Source organism: Labrus mixtus, chromosome 2 (assembly GCF_963584025.1).
Source record: "Labrus mixtus chromosome 2, fLabMix1.1, whole genome shotgun sequence".
In the NCBI taxonomy this organism is placed as follows: Eukaryota; Metazoa; Chordata; class Actinopteri; order Labriformes; family Labridae; genus Labrus; species Labrus mixtus.
The window spans coordinates 19,666,470-19,682,712 of NC_083613.1; the positions used below are offsets into that span (position 1 = coordinate 19,666,470).

Sequence of the window (16,243 nt, forward strand, 5' to 3'; positions counted from 1 at the left end):
AAGTAACACAAACACATCACATGCTAAATTACACAGACACCACACACTGTATGCAGCTTCTTAGCAGTCAGGAGATGTGACATTCAGACCAAGGCCTCCATGACTGGCCTCAGTGCGCCCTGAGCTTGCCTGAGGCCAAACTGATTTTTTCTCTTTTTTTTTCACAACAAATCAGATATCCAACACTGCAGACCTCCCACTGACGGAGACCAGCTGAGTGTGACTCACTCACAGGGCTCCTAGGCTTCGTGGTCACTGTGTTTTTAGCCTTTACAGGCTCCAGTCTGAGAGGATAACGATAAACACCCTGCTCCTCTCTCTGCTGTCCTCTCCAGTCGCAGTCAAGGGGACTACAGAGGAGCAAACACACACTGCTGATGCACAAGGAATAGTTAAAGAGCCTGTGTGTGTGTGTGTGTGTGTGTGTGTGTGTGTGTGTGTGTGTGTGTGTGTGTGTGTGTGTGTGTGTGTGTGTGTGTGTGTGTGTGTGTGTGTGTGTGTGTGTGTAGTTGTGTATGACAGTTGAGTAGTAGTTTCTATGTTTAGCTAATTTGCCAGCAGTAATGCATCAGAGTCTCTGTTTTCAGCGATTCTTTCTTTTCCTGCAGGCACCACATCCTTTTCTCCCCTTGTGTTTTTCCCTTAATTTCTCTTCTGTTTTTCTCTTTTGTAAAACAAAGCTACTAGACCTCTTTGTTTTCCTTTTCCCATTCATTCTGATTCACCTACATGATTTTCATTTGGGGTGTTTTCAGGGGGTCTTTAATGTCAAATGACTTAGATAATGGCTGGGTGCTAAAGCCAAAACCAACTTTCTGTCTTCATGTTTCTGTGACTGTACATTGTTCTTGTACAGTCCTGTATTCAAGTAGTTTTCAATCCCTGCTGCAGTGATGAAAGAGCATTTGTGATGTTTAAGATGAAGAAACTCTCTTTAGCAAAGCACTGGAGCTAAAGGATATTGGCCAAATGTTTGACTGTTTATTCTTTCAAACGGGACTGCTCGGACACACACGGACACGTCAAGGTCCCTACACGTGTTGGCAGTTTTATTTAGTTGTCAGAAGCAACAGCTAATCATTTGTAACAGTTTGCCTTTTTGACTTTTCACTCACATCTCCTGCTGTTTCACAGTATCCCTCTCTTTCTCTTTCATCTCTTTTTTTGGTCTCACTGTTGATCCTGTCCATCTCTATATCTGAAAGCTCTCTTCAAATATAAAGACAGTTTGTACATTGGCTGTTTGTTTGGTTAATGTGCAGCTATCAGTAGATAGAAAATATAGTTTAAAGAAGAGACCACAACAGTAGACCCCAAACCCCCTCTTTACTACAGAAAAACTGATTTTTGGTATCACAAAATACCTCAGACTTCAGAGCAAAACAATCAAGTAAGTTTTGACCTGGTAAAATTCTTCAACACGGCCTCACACCAAACTTTTTCATTTATTATTCATTGGTTCTGTGCATTGAATTGCCAGGGTGTCAGCAAAATGCTTTTGCTCTACCAAAGTCTTGAATACCTAACATTAAAGGTGCAGCATATTTAATATAGCGGGATCTGTTGGCAGATATAGGCAGAAATGAAATAGAAATATATTCATTGCTATATTTTCGTTACCAGAGGACACGCTCTTTATGTCTACAGAGGGATATCATTTTTGCAGGTCTATACCAATGACTTGGCCATGTTTCAATCACATATTTTTCATGAATTCAAAACAGACAAACAGAAAACTATGGCTTTTGAGCAATCTTTTCACGTTTATCGCAAGTTAAGTTCACCCATAGACAAGGACATGGAGGCATTGGTAATTATCAGTTGGTTGCAATCTGCAACCTTAACACAGATGACACTTAATCATAAACACTGGTTCTTTAAGTGTTAGAACTGTATATTCACCATTCACAGTCCTTCAAGTTTTGCATCCTGACTTGCACTTTGTCCATAAAGTCTTCTGACTTGGACTTGTCTTTAAAAGGACCCGGATGCTTGAGGCGAGCCAATATGTGAGATTCAACACAGGAACAGGGGAGTAAATTCATTTAAATAACGTAAATAACACAGAATATTCAGCTCAAAATACAATTCAATTACAAATTAGTATGTTTCCATAATAAGGGACTAGCAGTAGAGTCTAAGCTGAAGCCCAAGACATAACAGTGACAGAACTAGAACAGTGCTTGTTAGTTGCATGTATTCACAGTTATATTACTTTTGGAAACTGGAGACATGTTACAAGATACAGTTTTTATGATGTAAAAATGTAAAAAAAAAAAAAAAAAAAAAAACTATTTAAACACAATCTGTCACAAATACAGTTCATTTGCATGACTCTACATGTCTTCCCTTCATTGTGAGGAAATCCAAAGAAATGTTACATGAAAAATTATTTTTAAAGATTGGTTTTGGTAACTCAGAGCTGCTCACAAAGCACCTTGACAAGAGACTGGAATTGTCAGGCGTATGCATGCTTAATATAAATCAACTCAATTTGCATAAAATTATCCTTCAAAATGAAGATAATCTAATTAAATCGCTTAATTTAATCAAATAACATTGATAATAATGAGGATTAACTGTAAAAGAATAAAAGGATGGACAAAATATTAACATCAAACCATAACTCAATTAAAGTATCCTCCTGCAGAATGTTCTTTTAATATCCTCTTCCCAGAAATCATCCAGTCATAGTTCGCAATTGTAAGTAGAGAAACCAGCCCCATTATTTTACAGATTTCTTAATTCTCTAAAATAACTCACACATTTGAATGATTTAAAGTGCTACAGTTATGAATAGAAGGGGTGTGGCCTCTTTGTGTGACAGATGGGTTCCACTAGACATCTGCTACTTCTTCACCTCAGTTGAACATTGTCTCTTGAGTATCCACCTGACCATGTTGCCTTATTGTAATGCAATGGCTTCAGAGCACACGGAAACACTTGAACAGTGCTGCTGAAAATGTCTTTGGTAGACTTACAACTTGACCTGACGGAAATGTCAACTTTTTCCATCAGAATGTAAGCATGACCTCATGTACGGAGCCTTCGCGTACATCCTACTTTTACAGGCTTTTAGTATATGAACTAATAAGCTAAAAGCATTGTAAAATCAGATGAAGATGAAGTTGTTGTGGTTACAGTTTATAACAATGAGTCACAGTTATTTCTTTCCGCTTACAAAATCCAGAATTGATCACTTGAAGCCAGATTTGTTTACTTGTGAAATTTAATAAAATGTTTTCAGAAATAACTGCATTTTGACAGGTATAATTGACACAATTTCCCTTAAGTGTAGCCTGAGCAGAATGCTGCAGGTGCTGCAATGCTCATGGTCAATTGTATCTTTATAATGAGACTATGTGCAAGGTGTAGAAACTATTATTTGTTGTCTGTGGTTTGTGATGATTCCAAATTTATATTTTAATTCCAGATTATGACATTATTTTGTCATCTTTTTTGTAAGATTTACTTTTATTGATCCCCGCAAGGGGAAATTTCAGTTTTTACACTCTTTAAGTCATGCAACACACACATAGGCTGAAATATACACACACATGCAGAAATAGGATCCTATGGACATGCACTAATGGAGAGAAGCCAGAGTGACGGAGCTGCCTACAGCGGGCACTCCTGAGCTGATGGTGGGGAGGGGGTTTGGTGCCTTGCTCAAGGGCACCTCGGCAGTGCTCAGGAGGTGATCTGGCGCCTCTCCAGCTACCAGACCAACTGCCATATTTGGTCCGCACCGGGACTTGAACCGGCAACCCTCCGGTTCCCAACCCAAGTCCCTACAGACTGAGCTACTGCCGCCTACAAAACATCTGTACAGTTACAGGCAATTTTCTTTGCTGTGCGTCTTCAGAATGGCTCTCATTGTATCACCCACCGACTGTCTGAATTATTCAAGCTTTATTTATATCCGTTTAGAGACTAAACACTCACACACACACAAAGAGGTCTACTTGACAGTGGAGGAAGGAAGAGTCATGTGACAGAGAGGACACAGAAGGTTGTAAACTCTCAGTGTGAGATAGTGTTTTTCCTGCAAGGCGGAGGCCCAGATTAGCCTTGGAAAAAGAAGCTCTTTCTCTCTGTCTCCCCTCTCTCTCTGTCCATCACTGACTAGCCAACTGTCAGATGTTGCATTCATCCTCCACCATCCCTTCATCTGTTTCTCCAATGGGAATCCCCCCTCTGTTTCTCTCCACACAGTCCTTATTTCAACAACCTCTCTGACTAAGAAATGGGGACACAGAGGAGAGGGGATGAAAAGCAATCAGCCCTCCCCCTCTGACATACATCAATGAGGTGTCCTATTAATTGTGTTATATAAGGCCATTTTTAATTATTATTTAACATTATTATTATTCGGGGGAGTGGGGTTTGTGTCCAAATAGAAATTTGACCCCTGGGTATTTTCTCACTCTAATGCAGCTAATCTGTCTCTGTTTGGGATTAAATGTGGCAGATTGACAGTCTGCACTGCTGCCAAAATATTTTCAGAAATGTCTCACCTTTGTCATTCTACCCTCCCTCTGTCTGCACCAGCCCTTTCCCTTTCTCTAATCCTCTTTTTCTCTTCTTTTTGATAGTGATGTGAAAGCGCGCCCAGACTGAAGGCTCAGCTGGTTTTTGGAGAGAGAGAGAGAGAGAGAGTGAGAGAGAGAGAGAGAGAGAGAGAGGTCCTCCATCTGCAGAGGTAAAAAGTTTTCCCTCTTTGCTGATTTCCATTCTGCTCTGAACCTTGGCTTGGAGATGACATGACAGCAGGCGGAATACTAAACACTGCTATAAAGGTCCAGACAGAAAATTGCATGCAGCAGATAATAAGAACAAACTTTACAACTACAGTAGGCTTACAAGGCATGCATGTAGATGAGAAAATAGAAACTGCACACACTGGAGTGAACAGGATATTCATCATGTGATTTACACTTCAGCGCCTTCAGGAAAATGTTCAAATGTAAGACTGTAGTGTGCGTGTGTGCGTGTGTGTGTGTGTGTGTGTGCGCGTGTGTGTTTGCATTTACATGCATAAAGTTGGCATATAGCATCATGACCCACAGCGACAGTTTATTTTTATTGCATGGTCAGGTCAGTAATGGAAGAGCATGCAGAGTGTACAAAGCGGCATTGTTTGACTTTTCCTAAAATATAATGAAAATGACTAAAATCAATATAGTTCATTATAAAGTTAAAACATACACACCAGACAGCTTCAGGGCTTTCCTCTTTTCCTCAGCAGTTGTAAAGCTGCTTTTTCACTGAGGACTGTGGCTATCTGTGGAAGCTTCAAGAACTAAAGCCTCTTTACATGGCCTGTGCGTCTGTGTGACATAACCCCTAGGTTATCTGGCACTCTTGTGTAGTAAAATTTTACAATTGAGGTGTTTGGAAACCGCGGGAAAGTATTTTTTTTATGATGAACAATTGGATTTGTAGTTCTGAATCTGGAATGTCAAGCCTCAAATTACTCCTGTTTTGGTAAAAAATAAAATATAAAATTCATGAATTCTGCGACCAGAAAACTATTTTGGAATATTTTAAAGCATCATGCTAGGAAATGACATAAAGAAAAATATTTTTAAGAAGTTAGGGGATTTGATATGAAATGTTTTAATCAGGCATTTTAAAGACACTCTTTTAGGTTTCAGTGGTTTATGTGTTAAGGAGGAGTAGGATAGATGACCTCATTAATCAACCTGAAGCAGGGATTGCACTCAAAACCCTTTAGCCTATTTGCTAAACTTGATAAAGTTTAATATCTTGTCCTTCTTTCCACTTTCCCCTTTCCCCGAAGATGTGCATGTGGCTCTGCAGCACAGGGGAAACTTTTCTAAAATTATAATATACAGTATATAAAAAAGTGCTAACAGGGCTCAGCCCTCCCTTTTCCTATACAATAAAGATGAGATAATTAATTTTCAAATAAATTACAAAAGATTGTTTTATGTTTTGGTGGAATCTAGAGCAACAACCAAACCACATTATTACAAGAACATCTGAATGCGCTCACAGCCCAAGCACTGTAGCATCCTCTATCATTCACACCCCTAAATGAGTGACAGGTGTCATCATATGTCCCCTTGTGTTACTGATAATTTGGGCTGAATTCATTCAACTTCAACTTCATTATATCCTGAAGGAAATCAGATCTGTAGCAGAAATCAAGACACAACATATACAAAAAGGAAATACAGACTTACAGAAAACCTGCAGCTCAGGTGAGAAAATAAGGTTTCATCAGCCACACTGAGCCAGAGGCTGAAACACATTAGACACAGACAGTGCTGTGCAGTAGTAAAAAGTCATAATCAATAATCAATAGGCTGCCTTCTAACCAGTGACACAAGTGCAGTGTTACAGAATGTAGAGATTCGAAAAATAACTTACCATCGTTTAATTCAACAAATGACATAGCATTGAGTAACATAGACTGTTTCTTTGGTTAAAATAATCACGATCAACATGTTATTTCTGTTGAAGGCCATTTCCAGCAGAAGGTGTACTTCAACCATATCTTAAGAAATTAAATCCTTTTAGACATTCATCCCCACAAAAAACATGATGTTCTATGAACTAATATCGCAAGACAAGACACGAAGAAACATTTTGAATGAACACTACCCAAAAAATGATGACAATAAATGTAAAAGTACGGTGGGCGGCAGGGGTCAAACGCTCAGCAACTGATGAAACGACATACATTTAGGAAAACGCGCAGCATATATAGAAACGTTGCACATTCAAAAGCAAATGCAAACTACCACAACAAATCAAAGGCTGAAACGCGCTGCAAATAGGCAAAACAACTGCATAAGCATCAAATGCACGTACAAAACAAATGAAAAAATTATATATTGATAATGATCATTCTGATTTCTCCTTGGATACTAGATACTAGATACAAGATACTGGATTGGTAGTCTCAGCCCCACAAGGCCCACCCATAACATCGGGTCTGCTGGCATATAAGAAATGTAACAATTAGAAGGAGAAATATGGTTGCATCATCAGGTACTGAAAGTTCAACATCCATTTAAATCGTACTTCAGGGTTTTTTGTCTATTCAGTTCTTTTGTACATATTAATAATTCATTGAAATCATTAAAAAAATCATCTTTGTTGTGGCCTTGAAACCTTCGATCTGCTGGGGTGGTTATCTGTCTTCACAGAAAATTAACAGCAGGACATTTTTCAGATCATATCAGTCTGGTGTGTCATGATCAATAAGCTGCACCTCTGACTCTAAATTGCAGTCACGGCTGCACCGAGGGAAGTCATCAGTCAGGCCTAGAATTATCACAGAGGCCATCGACTGTGTTCACGTGCAGCTGGAACATCATGGAGTCCATCACTGAGGGGAGGGGCGAGATAAAGATTAAGAGAACATCATCATTATCATTGGTTTCATTGCGTATTGTCACTGTGACCTTCATCATTCATCAGTTTCAACAAAATCATCATTGTTGCAGCCTCTGTGAGCACCAATGTTGCAGCTCCGTCTGTCCCACTGTTTTTCTTTTTTTTTCTTTCTGCCAGACAGCATCTCTGATCATCCCATCACATGAGGCCTCTCGCCTTTGCCTGTCAGAATTTACACACCAATCGCTGTTTAACCAGGATTCAAGGATTTTCTATTTCCATCCTTAATGCATGTGAAAGACCTGAGTGTGTGTTCAAGTATGTGTGTGTCTGTGTGTGTGTGTGTGTGTGTGTGTGTGTGTGTGTGTGATTGCAAGTTTTTGTGAGAGAGGATGTGTCTGTAAGGTTGTGCGTAATGAGGTGATTTTTATTCGTCCTCCCTGTCCTTCTGTCCTGTCAAGACCACAGATTCAATTTGTGTTTAGATGGAAAGAAAAAGATAGAGTGTCTCTGCGTGTTTGTGTGTGTGTGTGTGTGTGTGTGTGTGTGTGTGTGTGTGTGTGTGTGTGTGTGTGTGTGTGTGTGTGTTTGTGTGTGTGGGTGTGTGTCTGTGTGTGTTTGTATGGGCCAGAGAATGTGTGAGAGAGAAATCACTGGCAAAGGATTCTCATCTTTGAGCCCAGAATGAGATGGATGCAGAGATAAATGCTATTTTTGCCAGACTGGGTTTACCTCCATTTGTGTTGGAGTGTGTGTGTGTGTGTGTGTGTGTGTGTGTGTGTGTGTGTGTGTGTGTGTGTGTGTGTGTGTGTGTGTGTGTGTGTGTGTGTGCGTGTGCGTGTGTGTGTGCGTGTGTGTGAGCGTGTGTGCGCGTGTGTGTGTGTGTGTTTGTTTTTTTTGGGGGGGGGAGAAGAGAAAAGAAAGACTTAGGAAAAAGAGGACAGGAGAAAGTTGGGTGTGAGCTGAAGAGTATGTAGAAAGACAAGGGGTTTTGGGGGCGGGGGGAGTCAGATTTACGGGTGACACAAGGGAAGATAAATCTGACAAGTGCTGCACTGAGCTTCCTGTGGTACGGTTAGATGAATAAATGATACACGTGCACAAAAACAATGCATATATCATTTCCGACTCAAAATTGTTGTATTCATCAAGAAAAAATAACCTAGATGCACAAATACACAGATAACACACTTATCTTTGTTGAAATGGTTTTTGATCCTTACTATCAGATTGGAGGCTGCAGTTTGTGCTGCTGTTGAAATGCATTGCACTGTTATTCAGCCTCCTTCACTCACATACACAATGAACAAAAATATTAACACAGCACATTGGTTTGTGCGCCTATTCCTTATGAGTGGAAATAAAGGATGTGAACATTTTTCTAAGCATAGAAAATGCTTATTCTCTCCAATCCTGTATACAAATTGGCCAAGTCTGTGAAAGTAATAACCATTAATTTTACATAAAGAAGGATGATGGTTCTCCTCCTCCCATAGTACAAAAGTGAAACCAAAACACCCTCCATGTAACTTACCGACATGATGGCACCGATCCCTCAGGTTACTAGAGTCCAGAACAGAACAGATTCATGTGATGGTTTGAAGCAGACACTCATGGTTATAGAAAGCATATTGACTCTTGTCCGTCAATCATGGAGGACCCGTTATTATATCATTAAAGAAATAATTCTAACTACAGTTCTAAGAAAAATGAACACCCAGGAATATAATATATAATAATCAGTTTGACAAGACGTAACTGCAACAGCAGAAACCATGTTTGAGAAAAAGAAAAATTGACATCAATTTTGATTATATAGATTGACGCATGTGTCTGTCATAGGGGCAGCTCCAAATGTTTTGGCTTCACTTTTGGGGAGCTGTTGTATAGTCCGTCTCACCAATGCTTACAAACTATGACTCCTCAGCTTTCCAGGTGGCTGCTCCAAAAATATCTTGCAGGTGAAGCTGCTGAATTTGGAGGTCCTTGGCTGTGATTTCTGAGGCCTGTTGGATGAACTTCAAACTTCTTGAGACTGCTAAATGTTTGGCAGTGATAGGAACATTTAATTGATTGGCTGGGTCTCTGGTGGACATTCAAACAGTCAGCAGAATGTGATAAAACCACATATTCTAGTGTGGTTTTTTATTCTGACGTGCACGAGAAGCCCCTGTGCAAGAGTAATTAATAAGCATCTTAAAATGCCACACTTGTCAGGACGATAAATTATCTCGGCAGAAAGTGCTTACAAGCAGAGATTTATACAAATCTGTGACCAAAATTCAGGCAGAAATAAGCCCTCTGTGTGCAGAGAAAGACAGCCATGGGCCTTTAGTTTCAATTGAATGAAAAATGGCAGCAAAAACAAAAATGTTGGCTTCATATTTTTATTCAGTGTTATTTTTAGGAGAGGGGTATAGGGAATGGAGACAAGCTACGCTCTAGGTGCACCTTCATCCATTTGCACTAACAACTTTAATATCAGGTTCCTCAATAACTTGATTAACAATAACTCTCTGGCAAGATTCCACAATTTTGGTGTCAGCAGCATTCTCCAGTTTTGTATTTGAAGTAGTATCATCCACAATAACAAATCTGAGCTTCAGTCTTTGACTTACCTTTTTTAAGACTTTACCTAAGACTAAAAAGAAGAAAAACAAACTATATTTAAGGGTTTAAGACCAAAGTTTACAATAACAGTTTTGATATTTCAATAGGTTGGAGGCATTAAAAGTATTTCTTCTCAGTAAAAACTACTAACTCACAGTACAGTAAATGTGAAATATTCCAGTCTTTTGTCATTTCATATCTGGCAATATAAGCTCTGACTTGACATGTATTTTTTTTTTTTAGCAAAATGTGAAACAAAAAGTTCTGGGTCTGGCAAAGTGTTTCCAAAACTGCAAATTGTCCCTTTAATCTGCTTATTGAGTTATAGGAGTTTCACACTCTTTAATTCTACAGGCTTGGTTTTTATTCCATCAGGAGTGAGCCGCTTTCCACTCTGTCAGTCTAAACATGGAATAGAACACATCAGACCATGAATTACAGCAGCTCCCGAGCCATCAATCAGCAGCCTGTTATGACTGGCTGCACGTAATGGTGCGTAATGATACAATGGCTGCTGCGGGGCTGTAAGTGTGTGCTGACAACGCAAGAGTGAGGACGGAGCGAGTTACGTTCTGACATATGGCGGTGATTTAGGTTAATGCTCAGAGGAGGAATAATAGTATCAATGTGCATTTGTGGTGAAGGCTGTGCACAGGCAAAGCTTTTAATATAAGCTTTAAATTAAGCGCTTATAAATGAACCTAAAGAAGTAGACGATATTAAAAAATTGTTAAACTTAAAGGGATAATATCTGATTTATTTTCAAACCAAAGACTTTGGACTCTTCAGACAGTTTTAAACTGAGGAGTAAATAGCTGCTCACTGCTGTTTTGTTTCAATTTTGTGAATTGATTTGTAAAACGCAACAAAAGTTGCTGTTTTTGATGCAGGTCAACATCAATCCAAACCATTTTTTAATACAATTGGCTTTTTTTTCATGTGAATTTTGGATTAAAAACAAATATTTTAAAGGCAAGTTTTTAAAATTCTTTAAAAACAGGTTTTTAGTTTTGCGAAAACACAGCTTGTCTTGTCTCAAAGCCCTTTTTTCAACCCCTTGACTTCAGCCCCCTTTCCTTATTAATCTGACAAATGTACTAGAAGACGAGGAAAAGAGTAAGTACTTTCCATTAAAATGTCTGACGTTGATTTGATAAGTAGGAAGAAGAAGTGAGCTCTGGCTGATGTGATATCGTTAAAGTCGTCCTGTAGCTCTCACATTGGATGTAGGCTCCAATAAACATTGAAATTAAACGAGTCAGTTGGAAAATTGTCAATATCGGTCTTCCTGTAACTCTCCTGCTTATATCTACACATAATTCTTATACTGTGATTGTTTCTGCTTGAGATAAAGATGTTTTAAGTAACTGTCCCACAACCTTTTCATTCCCTCAGAATTCTACAGCTGATGTTAATCTGGTGATCTATGCATTTGATTGAATGTCCCAATAGCCACAACACAGGAGTCTACAACACTGCAATGAAAAAAGGGAAACACCAGAACAAAAAATGCATGAATTACAGATTATATGTGCTTCATCTCAGTTGAGAATTGAGGGAAAAAAACTAAAAGGAAAAGTTATTGAAGTGCTCAAATGTTTGACTAACTTCGGTTGAAAAGCATCAATCTGCCTGCTTCTTTCATTTTTCGGGAATTTAATTGCAATAACATTAACTTATTTTTTAGTAAATCATTCTCCAAATATGATTCACAAAGAGAGGTGCACAGGCCAGCATTTTTTCTTCAATTGTTTTAAGAAAAACTAAAGATTCACAACTCTATGACTCAGCAATGATCAAAAATGAGTTCAAACAGATAAACTCAATAAACAAACCTTGGGGTTCCTGACGTACATACCAAGGTTTTAATCTTAAAAGATGCACAAAAAGAGCCAACGTCACAGACTCGCGTGTGGAGCAGCAGGAGTAATGCAGAGTTTTGAATGAATGCGTAAAAAGGTCAAGGTCTGGGAATCGTCTTCTAATTTGGTCAAAACCGGCCAGTTACTCATATATACTAGGAGCATGGGTTTTTTTTATTTTTTTTTATCAAAACATAACTCCTGCTTCTCTGGGAGTGAGGGCTTGAAGTTCGCACTGTTGTGCATGTGTAACAAAGGCATTTAAAAGTGTAAGAACTGATGCCTCTTTGTTGATCCAGAGGGAAGAAGAGGAAAGTGAATATGCCAATCCTCGCAGCAATACTGTTTTTTTTTCTCCCATTATAAAAACGCCTTAATATTAGGCTGGTAATGATGTGTCACTTTAAAAGCTAAACTTAGCTAAAGCAATAGCATGTGTGTGTTCGGATAAAATATTCTGAGAACGTCCTATCAGCATCCTGGTTCATTTGTCTCGACGGCGAGGCGCTGACAGGTGTACAAAGAGAGACAGATAGACGGAGAGAAATCGATGAAAAGCACTGACAGTTTAAGGAAGATCAAAATCAGCCGCATAACTTCTGCTCGACTGAACACGGGCCCACACAGCTGTGCTGCATGTGCTCAGTGACACATCCAAGATATGACGGCCATGATAAACGGTCGTCTAGAAACACAACACGAGAGGGAACACAACGAAAACAAACATCTCAAAGTCTGAGGGAGGTGCATTTGATATGCAAAGGATCTGCCAGGAACAATAGAGAGGGACGGAGCAAAACAGATGGGAGTGTATGTTTGTGTCTGCGTATTTAAGTGTGTGCATGTTGAGCTTGGATAATTTGAGACTAAAGTGCTTCATATCTAAGTTCTACAAACAAGCAAAACCCCAATGAACAAATGACAAACAGATAAACAGAGCTGCAGTTTAAAGTTTCTATCAGATTTACCTCACATCCACAAACATGTACACACACTTGAACTCCAAAACAGCACACCCGATTAACAAGTTATAGCTTATTTGAAGTAGTATCAGATTTCAAAGTGCATACATGCTCTGAGGCAGCAAAGATTAGCTTCAAATAGCCGATTATCTGCTGGAAATTAGCATCTCTGCCTGTACGTGTTTGCTAAAGTCTGTTTGTGTGCCTTGTCCTCAAGCGTCTGATTTGAATTCTTCAAATGTGAAATTTGCAAGGTGGGACTCATGCTCACAGACAGATGTCTCTCGGGATTATGCAAAGTGATAGAAAACCTCTCTGTAAACCTGCAGTCTACTCAGATCTTTTCCACCCAGCATATAAAAAACTGCAGTAAATCTTCTCTGGTACTTTGTTTTGGTGAGGAGAAATGACTAATAGAATAATCCCTCGTTGTCGCTTTAGAACCCGACTCTAAGCTCGACGCATATCCGAAACAATGGCCGTCTGATGCAGAGGGAAAACCAAAAATAAGCTGTGCAGTTTTTATATTTGTGCAGAGAGAGGCAGGTGAGGTGCATGTAAAGAAAGAGCTCAATTTCAGCACTAAACGTTATTTGAGAGGTAAGTCCTGAGAGACATTTCATCTGTAATTTGTTCAAGTGTTCAACAATGTTTTAACACGTGAATATTCACCTGGGAAAGCTCTGCTCGTTGTACAGAAGTTGTCAGCAATTCAGGCAAATACCTTTGTTTTGTAAGGATTTTTGGTTTCTGTATATTTGAAAAGAGGTGGAAAAATAATCCAGATCTTTTACTTACTTTACTAAGAAGCTATAGCCTATAAAACAAATCAAGCCTCAGCAATGCAACCAGAAAACAGAAATAAAGTACCAAACTTGTAATTCTCAAATTGTTCTCAGATTTGCAATGCTACTAATGGGTCTTTTGCAAACGGTTGCATAACTGTGCATCCAGAGTAAATAAATATATACCTTTTAAATACTAGACACATCATGTAAACTATTGCACTGGAGAGCAAGTCCCCCCCTGGACATGCCCCTGATGACACCACATTGGCATAAAAAAATGTACAAATCTGTTTTTAAATACCACCACTATGTGAGAACTAGAGCATGTTGTTGTGTTAATAATAGCCACATGATCATACATACAAACAAACGTAAAGGTCACATGCTGATATAGGAGCAGCCTGGTCCTTTGGTACATGACCACACAGTGTGTACGTGGGAGATGTGATCAGGGAGGATTTAAAATAATCGTCAGAGAGAGTGAAGTGTGTGTAATACAAATGTATTTTATTGTATTTCATGTTTTAAAGAAAAGTTGTGACTTAAGAGTTAAGAGAATTTGTTTGTCAAATGTGAGTATCTGCTGTTCTAAAAGTGTTCAAGTCAATTTTGAAGCATGTCAGGGCTGGCGAGAAAAATGAAGAAAATTCTTTGTGAGATAAATGTTAGACTCACTTCTATAAGGGATTTATTTATGAAACACAGCTGGTTTATCTGTGAAAGAAAAAACAAATCTTAAAAAAACAAATCTCAATAGAAGATATATAGGATTTGACGGAGGAGATGATTCATGCTGGAGATTCAACCTCTCTGTGGTGATCCTTTGTTTTGATGAACAAGTTTGTTCAGATTTGACAGTTGTTATTGTTGCAGATTTCATGCTTGTACTTTATCTTAAGCATACATTTGTAGAGAGAGTGGCAGGCATTTCTCTTCATCTGAGCGCTGCTGAATGTCCCTTCTGATAAGTGCATGTTCACCGAGCATTCAGTCGCAGAAAAAATTTGCAGAGAATATGAGGAGGTAGGCATTACAAATAATGAAGCGTTGGGGAAATGTGATGGTGGTCAAACAGATTATTAGCAGCTTGTTGTGTCTGAGTGGAACTGTCACCGTGGAAATTAAGCTTTGATGCGGCACCTTCAGCTCGCTCGCCGACGTCAATCAAATAGTGTTCTGCTGGTTGAGTTAGCAATTCTTCACAGAGGGGTTTACGAAAAGAGTGGAGGTGAGAACACATTCCTCATCTCTTTTGAATATAGGACTGTCTCATTGTGTTATTTTGGCAAAATCTGGAGCGTCTGTTCACAAGTTACATCACTAAACAGCTCAAAAAGAGAATTTCAGATTGCAAATCCAGGTGGTATTATTGTCTAACCTCTTCAGGTAGTACATTTGAGTACTACCTTATACCGGGAAGACTTTTCTTTCAAATTTGGGAGCATGCCATGAAGTCACAAGTTTGTCAATGAGGTGAACTGATGATGTTGTATGACATACCTGGCCTTTACAGTAAACAATGGGGTTGTATTAAGTGGAGACTGGGGCCCATTGCAGGCCAATCAAGTTCTTCCACACCAAACTAATTCAACCTTTTCTTAATTAGAGAGTACTCGTTCCTAGAGATGCACAAAGCCCCTAGAGGAAGTAAGACAATGGGCTGTCTATACCTTTAAAAACATATGATAGATTGGCAGCTATAGTGACTTAGTTAATTCCAGCGAAAGATTGTCATATTTAAAAGACAGAGTTAGAGCTGAAGCCATTTTCTTTTTAGACACAAACACCAACCTGATATCTAAAGCTGCTCCAGGACCATGGATCATGGCTACTTACGATGACAAAAACAACAATGGAAAACAATGCTGATAATCCATTTCTACCACATGGTGACAAACATATTGTCTATTAAAAATCCATCAAATATGTAAGGGGAAACATAAAAATACATTTTAAGTGGTAATCGGTCCATCACCAAAATGATCCGTTCTTTTTGCCAGGTATTCTAGCTCTTCATCTGTATGCACTTTTGGGGCTGAATATTTACTTCTGTGAAGGTTTTATCAGACCTTGTTTTGCCTGTCTTGCCTGTGGAGTCTACTACTGACGCTGGTCAGAGTGAATCACATAAGTGAAGGTTGCAGACAAGAAAATCTGAAACAAAGGAAAGTATTTGAAACTTAAGAATTACATGAGTGGTAAATGGTAAATGGACCTGAGCTTGTGTAGCACTTTTATAGTCTTCTGACTACTCAAAGCACTTTATACACCACAGGCCACACCTACCCATTCACACCCAATCACACACTGATGGCAGAGGCTGCTGGGTATAGTATCCATAAGTATTAACTAATATGCATATGCAGTCACGCACCGCTGACGCAGCAGGAGGAGCAATTTGGGGTTAAAGGGAAACTTCACCCGTTGAAACATGAATCTGTATTGACATTGGGTCATATATGTAGTAGAAATGTGAAATAAATTTGGAAGTTGGTGCCTTCTTGACCGAGAAAAGGCAGAAAGTGTCTTTTTGGCCCATGTGGATGAAAGACACCAAATCCCAGAATGCACAGCATCGCAGGCCACTCCCACTAAGGTCAGGTTTACAGACATATTTACTTCAATGAAGCGGCTAGCGGCTGCCAAGACACAA

At 39.1% G+C, this 16,243-nt stretch overlaps 1 protein-coding gene across 1 annotated transcript in view; it reads left to right on the forward strand.

The window, feature by feature from the left end:
- The window catches only part of LOC132987880 (protein ELFN1-like), a 125,043-nt gene that overhangs the window by 80,456 nt on the left and 28,344 nt on the right, over positions 1-16,243 (forward strand). Inside the window, exon 2 of the mRNA XM_061054861.1 lies at positions 4,596-4,702. The gene's annotated coding sequence lies outside the window, so the exon portion shown is untranslated. The remainder of the gene's footprint in view (positions 1-4,595; positions 4,703-16,243) is intronic.